Source organism: Danio rerio, chromosome 11, assembly GCF_052040795.2.
Source record: "Danio rerio strain M-AB ecotype USA chromosome 11, GRCz13ab, whole genome shotgun sequence".
NCBI classification, from domain to species: Eukaryota; Metazoa; Chordata; class Actinopteri; order Cypriniformes; family Danionidae; genus Danio; species Danio rerio.
In genome coordinates, this window is record NC_141031.1 from 4,727,501 (window position 1) to 4,741,987 (window position 14,487).

At 32.6% G+C, this 14,487-nt stretch overlaps 1 protein-coding gene across 8 annotated transcripts in view; it reads right to left on the reverse strand.

The window, feature by feature from the left end:
• LOC137490698 (bis(5'-adenosyl)-triphosphatase-like) overlaps window positions 1–14,487 on the reverse strand; it is a 746,092-nt gene that overhangs the window by 351,372 nt on the left and 380,233 nt on the right. For 3 of the 8 annotated variants that reach the window (XR_015502306.1, XR_015502308.1, XR_015502309.1), the window contains one exon: window positions 9,174–9,671. The exons of the other annotated variants lie outside the window; for them this stretch is intronic. The gene's annotated coding sequence lies outside the window, so the exon portion shown is untranslated. Of the gene's footprint in view, window positions 1–9,173; window positions 9,672–14,487 lie in introns of those variants that run through there. 8 annotated transcript variants of the gene reach the window in all.

Here is a 14,487-nt window from a genome sequence, read left to right on the forward strand (position 1 = left end):
TATTTATTTATTTGCATTATTGTATAAGTAGTGATTTGATTTGTAGTTTTTATTTATTTATTAATTTTTTTACATTCCAACATAAAATGTGTTATTTATTGGTAAATCAATGCAATTAATGCTCAGATCCTAACGTTAATTTATTTATTTACTTATTTATTTATTTATATATGCATCAATTATTATGTAGTGATCTTTTTATAAGTGATTTGATATGTTGTGAGTTTATTTTTTATTTATTGTCTTTATTTTATTTTAATATTTACATCTAAAAATTAAAAAATGTGGGTTTCCCCCTGGTGCTCCGGTTTCCCCACAGTCCAAAGACATGCATTACAGGTGAATTGGGTACGCTAAATTGTCCGTATAGTGTATGTGTGTCAATGAGTGTGCATGGATGTTTCCCAGAGATGGGTTGCAGCTAGAAGGGCATCAGATGCCTTACACATACGCTGGATAAGTTGGCGGTTCATTCTGCTGTGGCGACCCCAGATTAATAAAGGGACTAGGCCGACAAGAAAATAAATGAATGAATAAATGAATAATAATAATATTGATAATAATAATATTAATAATAATAATAATAATAATAATAATAATAATAATAATAATAATAACAACTGTATTATTATTATTATTATTATTATTAACAAATAATAATTGTAATTAATAATTAATTAATAATTATTTAATAATTAATTAATAATTAACTATTTTAATTCTGGTTACCCCAGATTAATAAAGTGACTAAGCCAAAAAGAAAATGAATGAATGAATGAATGAATATAAAGAAAAATAATAATAAAAGGGGGTTTAATAAATCTGATTTCAACTGTATGTACTGAGCAAATCATAAAAACTGCCAACATGAAGTAAAAACAACAACAACAACCCAAAACTCAATAACAGGAAAGGTAATGGAACTTTATGGACTTTAATGGTCTGTTAATGGAACATATTATTTTCTTTTCCCCTGACCCTGGTGCTTGGCCCCTAATTTAGCCATCACATCAGAACCAGACATTGACCTCATTACACACCCCTGGTGTACACTTCTATCACAAACACTCAATTACAGAATGCTCACCAATCACCAGCAAGTCTGCTCAAACCAAAAACACACAAACCACAATCACAACCACAGGTACCGCTCACACCAGCAACCTTCAGGTCAGCACATCTCGACACCCTGTTCCACTCACAGTAAAACAGGGTAAAACTATGAAAGTGTCTGCACGCTGGCTGTTTATCATTCACACAAGGAGCAGTGCAGCTACGTTTCTGATTCTCCATCTTTATCTAAACTATTATACTCTCGTCTGGAGGAAGGGGAGCAAAAAAAATGACGAGTCCTGGCCCTCTGATAAAAATGTTAACTAGGTGAGTGTCAGAGAGATGGATTGTGGGCTGTCAGCGAGAGCAGGAACATGAGAATACATTGATATTTCTCATTACGTTGCCCTCTCCCCCGTCTTTGTTTTTTTCTGCCGAAATGGTGGCGCGGAGGAAGGAGGGCTTGACAATAAATCACGCCCCCCAAATAACAGTCGAGCCGCTGCCGCCCCCAACCGTACGGCAAATATGATCGCTCGCTCACTGCTCCGCCATACTTTGAGAGAAAAAGCCATCGATAATGATCTAATGAACAAAGCTATCAAACCACATCAGGGTGGGAAAGAAAAAAGATAGAGGGTACAAGAGAAAGTGTGAGATACTTGATTTGAAAGTCTCTTACTGGCTCAGTGTGCAAAATGACGATTTTGCTGAAATTGTGATATATTGATAGCGCGGGTAATGAAATGAGGGGTGAAATCGTTGAGATAAAAGACTGAGATATACAGTAAAGTACTGTAAGTGAGACTTACTCAATGAGATACTTGAGCAGAATGGTTTCAGATCGGATATAGAAAGGACTGAAATCTGCTCACTTAAAAAATTATAATAAAACAAAATCTGTTAATGGTTGGATGTCTGTTCCATTGTTTTATGTTAACTTTAGCAGATACATTACTGTACAATTACTAACAGAAATTGCATGGGACTCATGCTTGATTTTCAATTTATTTTCATTCAAGCTAGATTTTGAGATCTCCATCTTTACTCCAAGGCCTTGTGGAGTTCAATTTAAACTCTGCAGTTTAACAAAGTAACTATTGTTGACCATTTTTTTTTTTGGGTTAAATTAAAATTGTGCATGGCGATTTGCACATTGCCCAACAAAAACCATGTGATAAAAGGCCACATATTTTATATAATGGGCAAATTAGAGTAAAACGACTCAAAATGTTTAATAATGTCTGATTGGTTCATTGATTGATGTCAAAGACTTTTTAAACAACAAAGCCAACAGTATGATTCCAGGGAAAATACATTTCATTTACTAAAATAAAATGGATGTATACTGTATGTGTGTGTCTATAATGTGTGTGACTCCCATGAGCTTGGAGGACTGCATCCATACATCTCTGCTATGACTCCAATAACTTGTTAATTAAGTCATCTGGAATGCCAAAGAAAGCGTTCCTGTAGGACTCCCAGAGCTCATCAATATTCTTTGGATTCATCTTCAATGCCTCACCCTTCATCTTACCCTAGACATGCTCAATAATGTTCATGACTGGTGACTGGGCTGGCCAATACTGGAGAAACTTGACCTTCTTTGCTTTCTGGAGCTTTGATGTAGAGGCTGAAGTATGAGAAGGAGCGCTATCCTGCTGAAGAATTTGCCCTCTCCTTTGGTTTATAATGTAATGGGCAGCACAAATGTTTGATACCTAAGGCTGTTGATGTTGCCATCCACTCTGCAGATCTCTCACACACCCCCATACTGAATGTAACCCCAAGCCATGATTTTTCCCTCACCAAACTTGACTGATTTCTGTGAGAATCTTTGGTCCATGCAGGTTCCAATAGGTCTTTTGCAGTATTTGTGATGATTGGGATGGGACTTTTTGCCACTTTTCCAAATGATCAACCAGAAGTCAAGACTTTTGTTCGGTAGTGTGTGTGTGTGTGTGTGTATATATAGTACAAGTTACAACAGGTTTATGTTTTTAAGTAAATTCTGCTTTTGATTCGCTTTGCTTTTAAGGCAACAGGTTTATTTAGAAGTAGGGAAACAAACAGCTTTTACAGAAAAACATTTTACACTAGTAGTAATGTGTTTTTGAGGTAAAATTTCAGGGTAAAAAATCTAAAATGTGTGTGTTTTTTGGCAGTTTTATACACACTGTATTTGCTTTGTTATTATTGCAATAAAAAAGTTAAAGCATTTATTTATATCTACATAAAAAAAACTTGAAATAAAATCTCAAATGAATAAATGAATGTTTTAGCAGTGTACAGAACATTTCACCAACCAGAGGTTGCACTTAAAGTGCACAAAAATGTATCTTTAGCTCCACCCACTCAGGTAAAAAACACCAGTCTATTCACACTTTCAGTAAACTTACATATTTGTGTATCATATTATTATAGGGGGTGATGCAGTGGCGCAGTAGGTAGTGCTGTCGCCTCACAGCAAGAAGGTCACTGGGTCGCTGGTTCGAGCCTTGGCTCAGTTGGCGTTTCTGTGTTGAGTTTGCATGTTCTCCCTGTGTTCGCGTGGGTTTCCTCCGGGTGCTCCGGTTTCCCCCAATGTCCAAAGACATGCGGTACAGGTGAATTGGGTAGGCTAAATTGTCCGTAGTGTATGAGTGTGTGTGGATGTTTCCCAGAGATGGGTTGCAGCTGGAAGGGCATCCGCTGCGTAAAAACGTGCTGGATAAGTTGGCGGTTCATTCCGCTGTGGCTACCTCAGGTTAAAAAAGGGACTAAGCCGACAAGAAAATGAATGAATGAATGAATTATGATAGGGAAACAATATATGTTAAAAAGTATTACAAATATTTTCATAAACTAATATAGCCTTTCCCTCATTTTCAAAGCTTCTCCAATAGTATTTATGCATTTTACTCAACAATCAGATAGGAATCATTTTGACTTCAATAAAATTACCTTGAGAGAAATTAAAAAGGTGCTGCCATCAACACAGAATTAAAATGAATGTTATTTACCTCAGTGTGACACTTTTTTGTATCTTTGAAAAGCCTATTAAAAACATGTCATTTATTTGCAGTTATGTTTTATAGTCAAAATAATTTTTTTCCTCTTTTTTTTCATTTAAAAAGTGAAATAATTGTATTTCACTTTTCAAACATTGGTATAGAGTCGCAGGCCTTTTCTCATCTTGCTTTTCATAATCCTATTCTCTTCACTATGAGGTTTGAGATATAAAACAATGCAGATTTAAATTTAGACTTTTAGAGTTGGGCAGAATTTAACGTCCCTCTCAACCCAAAGTCATCTTTACAGCTCGTCCGCCGATAGATTGGCAGACTTATGATTATAATCCCCACTCTGTCTTTTTAATATCTCCTCATTAAGTAACCCTGTGGAGAGTCTTCGTTCTGTTCCTGAGACGTGTGGCTTTGCTCGTGACAGCAGAGCCATTAAAAGTAACTTTAAAAGAACAGAAAAAAAGATTTGAGATAGATAGGGCTGTTTTACTGTATGGATTTATAATGGCCTTCTTTTCACAGTTGTTGCAGTGCAGCCGGGACATAATGTTGTGAATCTGAAAGTCGACTGACTGTTAAGTGAGTAGATTATATCTTAGATTTAAAACTGGATTACACTTTTAATATTGAACCATATTACAAACCACACTGCGAGATGAACATCTTTATTACAGAAATAGTTCAGTCTGATTTTAAACTTACTCCAAGAGTTCACACTTAGCTAATGATTGATTATAAAGTGAGTTTGGCATGCTGTCCCGGGAGAGAGCCCTTAGCTCATGAGATCCTTGAGCCTGGGGCTCCCTCGCCAGGGGAGTTTGAGCTCAGGTAGGTCTCGAGAACTCCCCCTTTTGTTTAGAGCTTTTGACAGATTATAATTTGCTATTTATACTGCTATACTGCTGGTTAAGAGTTTGACTATAGTGTTAATTTAGATTGATCAATTCCCTTATGACACATGCTTTTTAGACTGTGGGACGAAACCAGAGAACCCGGGGGGAAACCCATGCAAGCTCTGGGAAAACATGTAAACTCGGCACAGAAATGACAGCTGGCCTGTTAAGGATTTGAACTAGTGATGTTCCTGCTGTGAGGCAACAGTGTTAACCACTGGATCACCTCGCCTCCCTATAAAGAGAAAGGTGGATGAGTAGGAGTGGAAAGGGGAATTCTTCAAGGCGAAGATAACTGTAGTAGGAAACTCTGGCTATTTGTAGTGAGTTTGGAATCATCTGATTGGTGAATCATGCATTAGTTAATGAGGGACCAGCCGTGTTCCATCATAATCACACACTCCTCTCGAAATTAGTTTAAGTAAATAAACTTCACAAAGTGACGTTGCGCTTTTCATGTTAAGACTGAATTCTAACATAACTGAGTAATAACTGAACTGAAAATAATAAAAAAATTAGTACATACATTTTTTTTAGCAAATAAAAGTAAATAAGTAAAAAAAAAAAAAAAAAAAATATATATATATATATATATATATATATATATATATATATATATATATATATATATATGTATATATATATATATATATATATATATATATATATATATATATATATAATTTTTTTGCTTATTTACTTTTATTTGCTAAAAAAATTTATGTACAAATTTTTTTATTATTATTTTCATATATATATATATCATACAGAAAATACAATAAAATAACATTTTATATAACAATATGATGATTATTACTATAAAAAACAATAAATAAGTAAATAAATAAATGAGCAGTTACACTGCATTGATGTGTCTGTTTTAAATAATGTTTTATTAAAATATGTTTCATGATAAAAATAATAGTAATTAGTCAGTTAAACTGGTCTATATTCAAGTCACTCAAAAATATATAAATATAATGCCTTAATAGTTTAATAATATTATAAAGTATAATAAATGTAATCCATTTATGAATAATATAATGAGTATAATGATTTTCCATTTAAAGTCAGTGTCTAAATATTTTTTATTAAATATTGTTATACATTATATTATATAATCTTATTTATGTACACAGCAACTAACTAACTAAACGATCGAACGAATAAATAAATATTGAGTACACTGAAAAAAATTAATCAAAGATGATTCCTTGGATTTACTGTTGAACTTTATTAAACTTAATTTGTTTGCTTAAATTCAACACAAATAAATTGTTTGCAACAGTTCTGCATGCAACACTTTTTTTCAGTGTAATAGTAATAGTATAGCGCACATTTACGTGTCATATTGAAATAAAACCCAACTAATAATATAAATAGAAACATGCAAACTACAACAGCATATCAGTACTTAAACATGTATTAATTAACCCAAACCTAAACCCAAACCCTAAACATATATAAAGTACAGTACATGTAGTTAAATAATAATACTCAGTACGTATTTGTATAATTGGTAACACTTCACAATAAGGTTGTATTAGTTAATGTTAATCCATGAACCAACAAGGAACAATACATTTATTACAGTATTTGTTCATGTTAGTTAACATTAGTTAATGAAAATACAGTTGTTCGTTAGTTAACTCACCTTGCATTAACTAATGTTAACGAGCGTGACTTTAGATGTTAATAATGCATTAATAAAAATTGATTATGATTAATAAATACAGTACAAGTAAGGTTCATGATTAGCCAATGTTAGTAAATCCATTAACTAATGAAATCTCATTGTAACATGTGTGACTGTATACTTACAATTATATAATACAATTGTGAAATTGTACAATTTAATAATTTTCCTCTTCAAACTTGACAGATTTTACATTTCTGACATTGAAGTCGATGATTCTTCAGGAACTGTGTAAACTATAGAAAGTATGATTTCAGGCCTAAAATCTTTCAGTCTTAACTGTTAAAGTGCAATGCTTTTGTTTTCATGATTAAAAAAGGTCACACTACTTATTTCTGAAGCCCACTGACCTTTACGGAGAGGATGGAGTTGCTGAGATTAGAAAGCACGTCTTGAAACCACGAATCTCCATAGTCATGTTTTTGTTTAGTCTTTTTTTTCTTGCGCACGGTGGCTTCTTTCAACACATCATTTAGCAAATGGCCGTTTAATGCATTAGAGATGAGAAATGCGAGAGAGCAAACAAAATAAAGTCCCATTTCTTGGAATCCACCCAAGTCCAAAGCAAACACCCCATTTAATGCTTCTGTCGCAATGACAGGTTTTAGTCTCGAATCTCGAATTATTAAAGGATTAGTTAACCCAAACGTGAAAAGTCTGTCATTGTTTACTCACTTTAAAGATATTGCATGCACAAATTACTTTATTTTCTCTGTTGAACACAGAAGAGCAACCATTGGCACAATGTCCTTTCATATCATATGACATCTACAGCTTTTAAGGCTCGAAAATCGCACTAAATGATCATAATGGCATTTAAAACTGAATATAATAATACAAAATAAGAGTAAAATAGTCAAAAAGTCCTCCTTTTAACGGGCTGTAATAAACTGTGATGGGCAACCTTTTGATTATGATGAAGAAAAAAAGGGAAACAAGAAAAATAAAATATTTTTTTCTTTATTAATATTATTATTATTATTATTTTTTTTTACTATTTTCTATTGTTGGTTCTTTTAGATGTCTTTGGTCTGCTCTGCATTTTCACTCAAAAATACAGTATAAATATATGTGTCACGAAATGAGGCCAGAAAACAAATATTTGATTTTTTTTACACAGCCTTAATTTTTACTGCAAAATAATAATTTTAAAAAATCTGTGATAAATGTACAATAATAATGCATTGATTTACTATTTCAAGACCTTGTTATTACTAAAAAGGCTATTGCAAAAGCCTCTAATTTCTTATATTATATATATATATATATATATATATATAATAATTTATATATATATATATATATATATATATATATATATATATATATATATATATATATATATATATATATATATATATATATATATATATATAATATTTTGCAAATATTTTGATGTAATTGTCGTTATCTAAAATAAAAGTAAACCCTTTACAGTTCTGATTGAAGTCTTTGGGGGTCAGACACCAGACGCCACACAGCGTCATCTGAATAGTTTCATATTAAATAACATTCAAGTGTGCAGATCTGGTGTGCAATACTTCCAACTGTCAAGATTGTGGCGCGTCGTGGCGCTGAGCGGTGTGCGACCTGCTTTTGTTTTAAATGTAAGACAAAAACTGACATAATATTTTAAGGTCTTTTCTTTGTCACCGGAAATAGAACAAACAAACAAACAAACAAACAAACAGGCAGACAGACAGACAGACAAACAGACAGACAGACAGAAAGACAGAAAGACAGACAGACAGACAGACAGACAGACAGACAGACAGATCAAAATAAATAAATAAACGAATGAACGGACGGACGGACAGACAAACAGACCAAAACAAACAAACAAACAGACAAACAGACAGACAGACAGACAGACAGACAGACAGACAGACAGACAGACAGACAGACAGACAGACAGACAGACAATTAAACAAACGAACAGACAGGCAGATCAAAATAAATTAATAAACAAACAAAAAAAATGGATAACAATAAACAAGCAGACAAACACAGACAGACGAATGAACGAACAAACAAACAAACAAACAAACAAGCAAACAAACAAACAAACAAACAAACAAACAAACAAACCGACAAACAGACAGACAGACAGACAGACAGACAGACAGACAGACAGACAGACAGACAGTTCAAAATAAATAAATAAATAAATAAATAAATAAATAAATAAATAAATAAATAAATAAATAAATAAATAGGCAGGCAGATAGACCAAAATAAATAAATAAATAAATAAACAAACAAATGGATAACAATAAACAAGCAGACAAACAAACACAGACAGACACAGACAAACGAACAAACAAACAACAAACAAACAGACAGACAGACAGACAGACAGACCAAAATAAATAAATAAATAAATAAATAAACAGACACAGACAGACAGACAGATCAAAACAAACAAACAAATAAAAAAATAAACAAACAAATGGATAACAATAAACAAGCAGACAAACAAACACACAGACAAACAGACATACAAACAAACAAAACAAACAAACAGTCATCAATAATTACTGGTAATTTATTTTTATATAATCCTGTGCCACCAAAAGATTTATAGAACTTTACATTTTCAAAGGAGAGTAAACTGCCTTCTACTCCTTTTAGTCTGACTGACGGGAAAATTAAAAAGAGACATTAAGTAGTTGACAGAGAAATAAAAGGAAAGAAAGGAAGAAAAATGGCAACAAGACACATGATAAGCAGTGATGGCCCATTCTTTGGCAAGGTGACACTGCAAAAGGAAAGTGGAAATGCCATCAGGTACATCAGACAGAGCAGGAGCACCGCAGCTGAGCCGAAGACTGTATCTTTCACACAGGAGCTGTCAGGCTCTTTATGACCACGCTGCGGGAGTCTACTGTAGCATGTCACATTGTCTCAATAAAGTGACAAATAAAAACCCACGCTGGAGTCCTATTGTTTTCCATGCTGGATAAACACCCTAACTGTGATGCCTGAAGCTGTGGGGCCTGTGCTCGAGATGAAGCCTGTGCAGAACTGAAGGGGAAATATAATGGAATAAAAAGAAACAAGACTGAACAAAAAAAATAGTCATCAGCAGGCACATAAGCAGTCTCAAAGTGTATGTGTCAATAAATATATTAACTCTTTTTCCTTTTTTATAGTTGCCAGCAACCATAAGCATTTTTTATGATTTGATGAACACCTGAAATTTATATTTTAGAAATGGCTTCTATTTCTTGCTGCTGAACAACAGAAAACTGACAATGATCACCTCATGTGCTTTATTGAGTGTTAAATGCTAATAATGTGAGAAGAATGTGAAATTGAACTTTAGATCTGTGACTCAGTGCAAGCCAACACATATCAGTGATTCAGAATCTACATTTAATCATTTTAAATATATGTATTTATATTTTAATTATGTATTAGATTACAAACCTTGCCATTTTGTTGGGGTGCAGTGAGTGCACTATTCTGTGCTTCTGAATGACTGTATTTCAATTTCTGCCGTTTTTTTTGCCTGGTGCAAACAGCTCAAATGCTTATCACTGCAAATCTCGTCATGTAGTGTGTTGTTAGGTCACAGAGTTACACACAATGTAACCTGCTCACCGAATCAGAATCAGAAAGAGCTTCATTGCCAGGTATGTTTACACATACGAGGAATTAGATTTTTGTGACAAAGCTTCTACAGTGCAACAGAATTACAGAAACAGGATATAAATATAAAACAGAAAATACATATATTTAAATATAGAATTAAGTAGTGAATGCAAATATACAAATTGACATTTTGACAATATTGAAATTGAGTGTTTGTACAGGTATAATACAATATTTAACATTATATGTGCAGCTGTTATGTGCAAATTGGCATATAAAGTGTGTTGTTAAAGTATATATATATATATATATATATATATATATATATATATATATATATATATATATATATATATATATATATATATATACATACATACATACAAATAACGACTAAATATAAGTCTTTGAAAACGGGTTTCCCAAGCCAGGTGGCGCATTAGACCAGGGGCACATCTCCTGTTTCCAAAATGCATCACAAACTGCTTGAGAAACTGTTCTACTATGAAAATTGGTGATGAAAATAAATGATGTTCAATAAGATGTATTTGTGTTTACTAACTGTTTCTTCATTTAAACATGAACTTTGAACTGTAGGTCTAGATAAGCTCCAAACAGCGATTTTTAATCACCTTAATCCGACTAAAGTCATAATTAACTAAACAGAAATGGAATTAAGACGTGGAGTATGCAGATATTAGTGGCATTATTGAAGTAAACACAGCAATCAAACTATTACCGCAATGTAGGACTTTTCGCCATATGCTGAAGTTTTTTTTTCTTTCCATTTGGTGTACGTTATTAAATTTCATAACATTTTAACCAGTCCTTCATCCTTATTTGTGTCTAACACCCCAGTTTGCGTTAACTGTCGATAACAGCCCACCACTAATACAAAGTGTATAGCAACTTTTCATAACTATTATTATCAAGTATTCAAGAGATGGACTGCCTGAAGGGAAGAAACTGTGTCGGCCTGTTCTGGTGCACAATGCTATGTAGCGTCGACCAGAAGGTAAAAGTTCAAAGAGGCAGTGTGCTGGGTGTGAGGCAATCAGAGTGATTTTGGCAGCCCTTCTTCCGGCTCTGGATAAGTAGTTCTTGGAGAGTAGGGAGGGTTGTACCAGCGATTCGCTCAGCAGTTCGAACTATTCGACGTAGTCTTCGGAGGTCAGATTTGGTAGCTGAACTATACCAGACAGTTATTGACGTGCAGAGGACTGATTCAATGTTGGAATGTAGAACTGTTTTAGCAGCTCCTAATGTTTACGTTTGTGTAATTTATATTAGTTGCTAATTAATAGTACAATTTCATGTGGAACTCTGAATCTGCATCTTATTTCTGCTGTCGACCGGAGGTCGCATTTCGGCTGCGGACACACACTTTAAGAGCGTTCCTGACTGAATTGATAAAATATGCGTTTTTTCACCAAGGCAACCCGAGGTGCTGAAATATAATTGGCTAAACTGGCATTGGCCAGGTTAAAAGACCAAAACAAAGACAGATGTTCCAGTAAGTAACGCACATTTTTAAAGCAGAATATCTGACTATAACATTGTTTTTCTGATAAACAAGAATGTTCACTTTACATGTTTCTTAAATATCTGCAAACATATTATGGTATTTTTAGGGTTTAGAAGAGTCAAACTTTTACAAACAGTCCCTTTAAGCAATATATATATATATATATATATATATATATATATATATATATATATATATATATATATATATATATATATATATATATATGTTTATTTTTATTTTTATTTTTTTGATAGTCTACAGGACAAACCATTGTTATACAGGATGCAGGAGTTAACCAATTCATATTAATCACGAATCATAGTAAACAACTAAATAACCCCTCATTGTATTTACAATAATAATAAAAAATCAGTAGGCACTTATATTTAGCTATTTAGCCTTCAGATGTGCCAGATCTGTATTTTCATAACTTCTTACATGGTTGGTGAGGTCCCAAACAAAAGCTGCTTTTCTCTGAACACAATGCAAACAACTAATCTGTCCAAAACTCAGAAGCAGCAGCAGCAAAGATTTAACTCCCAGACTGCAGTTTCTAAAACATTTTGTTGTCTTTTGGGTGCCTCAGTCTACACTGAAACTTTAAACAAAGAATATTTTTACCTCAAGTTCTCATAGGTGGTTTGACAGCCAATATTGTGCTCTTAAGGAAAGTCAGTATTGTGTTCATTGTTGAGTTTGTCTTTTTCTTTGCACTTTTTCCAAGGACAGCACAGCCAGTTCTAAACAATCAATTTGGTATACGTTGCCACTGTCATTTCCAAAAGTAAAAAAAATAAATAAATAAATAAAAATCGCTAGTTCCAACTTCTCGATGAAAGCACATGCATTGTAAATGAAAATCAGAAAAATTGAAAAATTTAACTTCAAAATCGTAATTTTGTTTTGTTTTTTTTGGAAAATCACACACATACATGCACACATTCATAAAATATATACCATTTTGTAGAAAAAGAGCATTTACTAGGCTACTAAAGAAGAAAAAATTGATTAAAACAAAACCTTATTTGAATGATTCTCTAGCGTAATGTCTAAAGTGATGACAAAATAGGTGATGTTGCTCACATTTTAAGATTATAAGGCTGAACAGCATAAAATTCCATCAGTCTGCAGAGATTTCACAGTATTTCTGTGAATCAGGAGATCACAATAATCAACCACAAAAAAGCCAAAGCAACACAAACACTACCAGATTACTGTTGTGTTTGCGATTACGAAAACAACACTAAACACATGCAGGCATTTCTTCTTTCTTTTTACTGAACTAGTCTGCAGTAACGAAAACAGGAGACTCATTAGAAACAAACAGATGGCCAACCAAGAAACTCAGGGTTATACAAAGTGGCATAAAGTGGTCAACACAAAATACAAACATTCCTGATATGTGAGTCCCATCTCAAAACACACTACAAGTATATGGTATAAATACAGCACTACAACACACATAAGAGAGAGATCGACTTAGAAAGTCACCAATTTTATAATTTTTTGATCATCTGTAATTTGACTTATCTCCTCTAAGGGCTTATAATACGTATAATACAGTCTCTGTTGTCATCTTGTGGATGGACATCATCAACCGTCTTTGCTCTGATCAATGACAGGCTGATAGTCGCCAACTATCATGTCGCCATATATATATATATATGCATTTATTTATGTAAAATAAAATAAAATTAAATATTAGGGGAGCAAGCTTATGAGATGAATTTACAGCATATTTATATATAGCTTTTTTTACTACTTTCAGTTAAAAACGTCAAAACATGATTTCATATCTGGCAAGTTTCATCTGCAGCATCTTATAAAAATGAGGAATGCTGCAAGTGATTCATCCTCAGGAGATCATGAGCATGAGCAAAGATCAAGATAAATGCTCTTCATCTTTATGCAGAAGCTGTTGCCATTTGCAGACAAAATTAAATTGTGCTGGCTTTACTTTGCCTTTTGCATTAGGGTTAAAATATATTGTACATATTACATATTCTGTTTGAAGGGACCCTAGTGTGTCCTAAATACATATTCAAATAGGAATTATGTCATGGGTGTACAGTTTATCAAGAGCCCACATTTTCCGGGCGACATATTCCTTCATTTCCTATTATTATTATTATTAATATTATCACAGTATAGCAAAAGTTTTAGTTATAAAAAATACTGCACTCTGTATATTTCCATGTGTGATTTTCTAGACAAATGTGTTATAATTTAAGAACAAAACAACGAACAAAGTAAACATTCTACATTAAATAAATAAATAAATTCATGAATAAATAAATAACATGTCCATGATGTCTGTCATTATCAAAAACAAAACAAAACAAAAAATAACAATTATCTATGATAAAATAACAGGAAAAAAGCTTTATTAAAAAATAAAATCAGCTAAGATAAATAAACAAACAAACAAACAAATAAATAAATAAATAAGTAAAAACAATAATAATAATAATCACTATTATTATTATTATTATTATTATTATTACAATATTTACCTAAAATGCAAAAAGATTGATTCAACAGGTATAATTACAAAAAAAAATATTGAATTTACTTGTTCAGATTAAAATGAACAAAACATAATCCCATACAAAAAAAGTCGCAATAGTAAATGATATTGGATTCAAATGAACAATAAGAAAAATACTAATTATACTTATTGGCAGACCCGGAAGAGTTTATTTGTTTATATAAATGTGT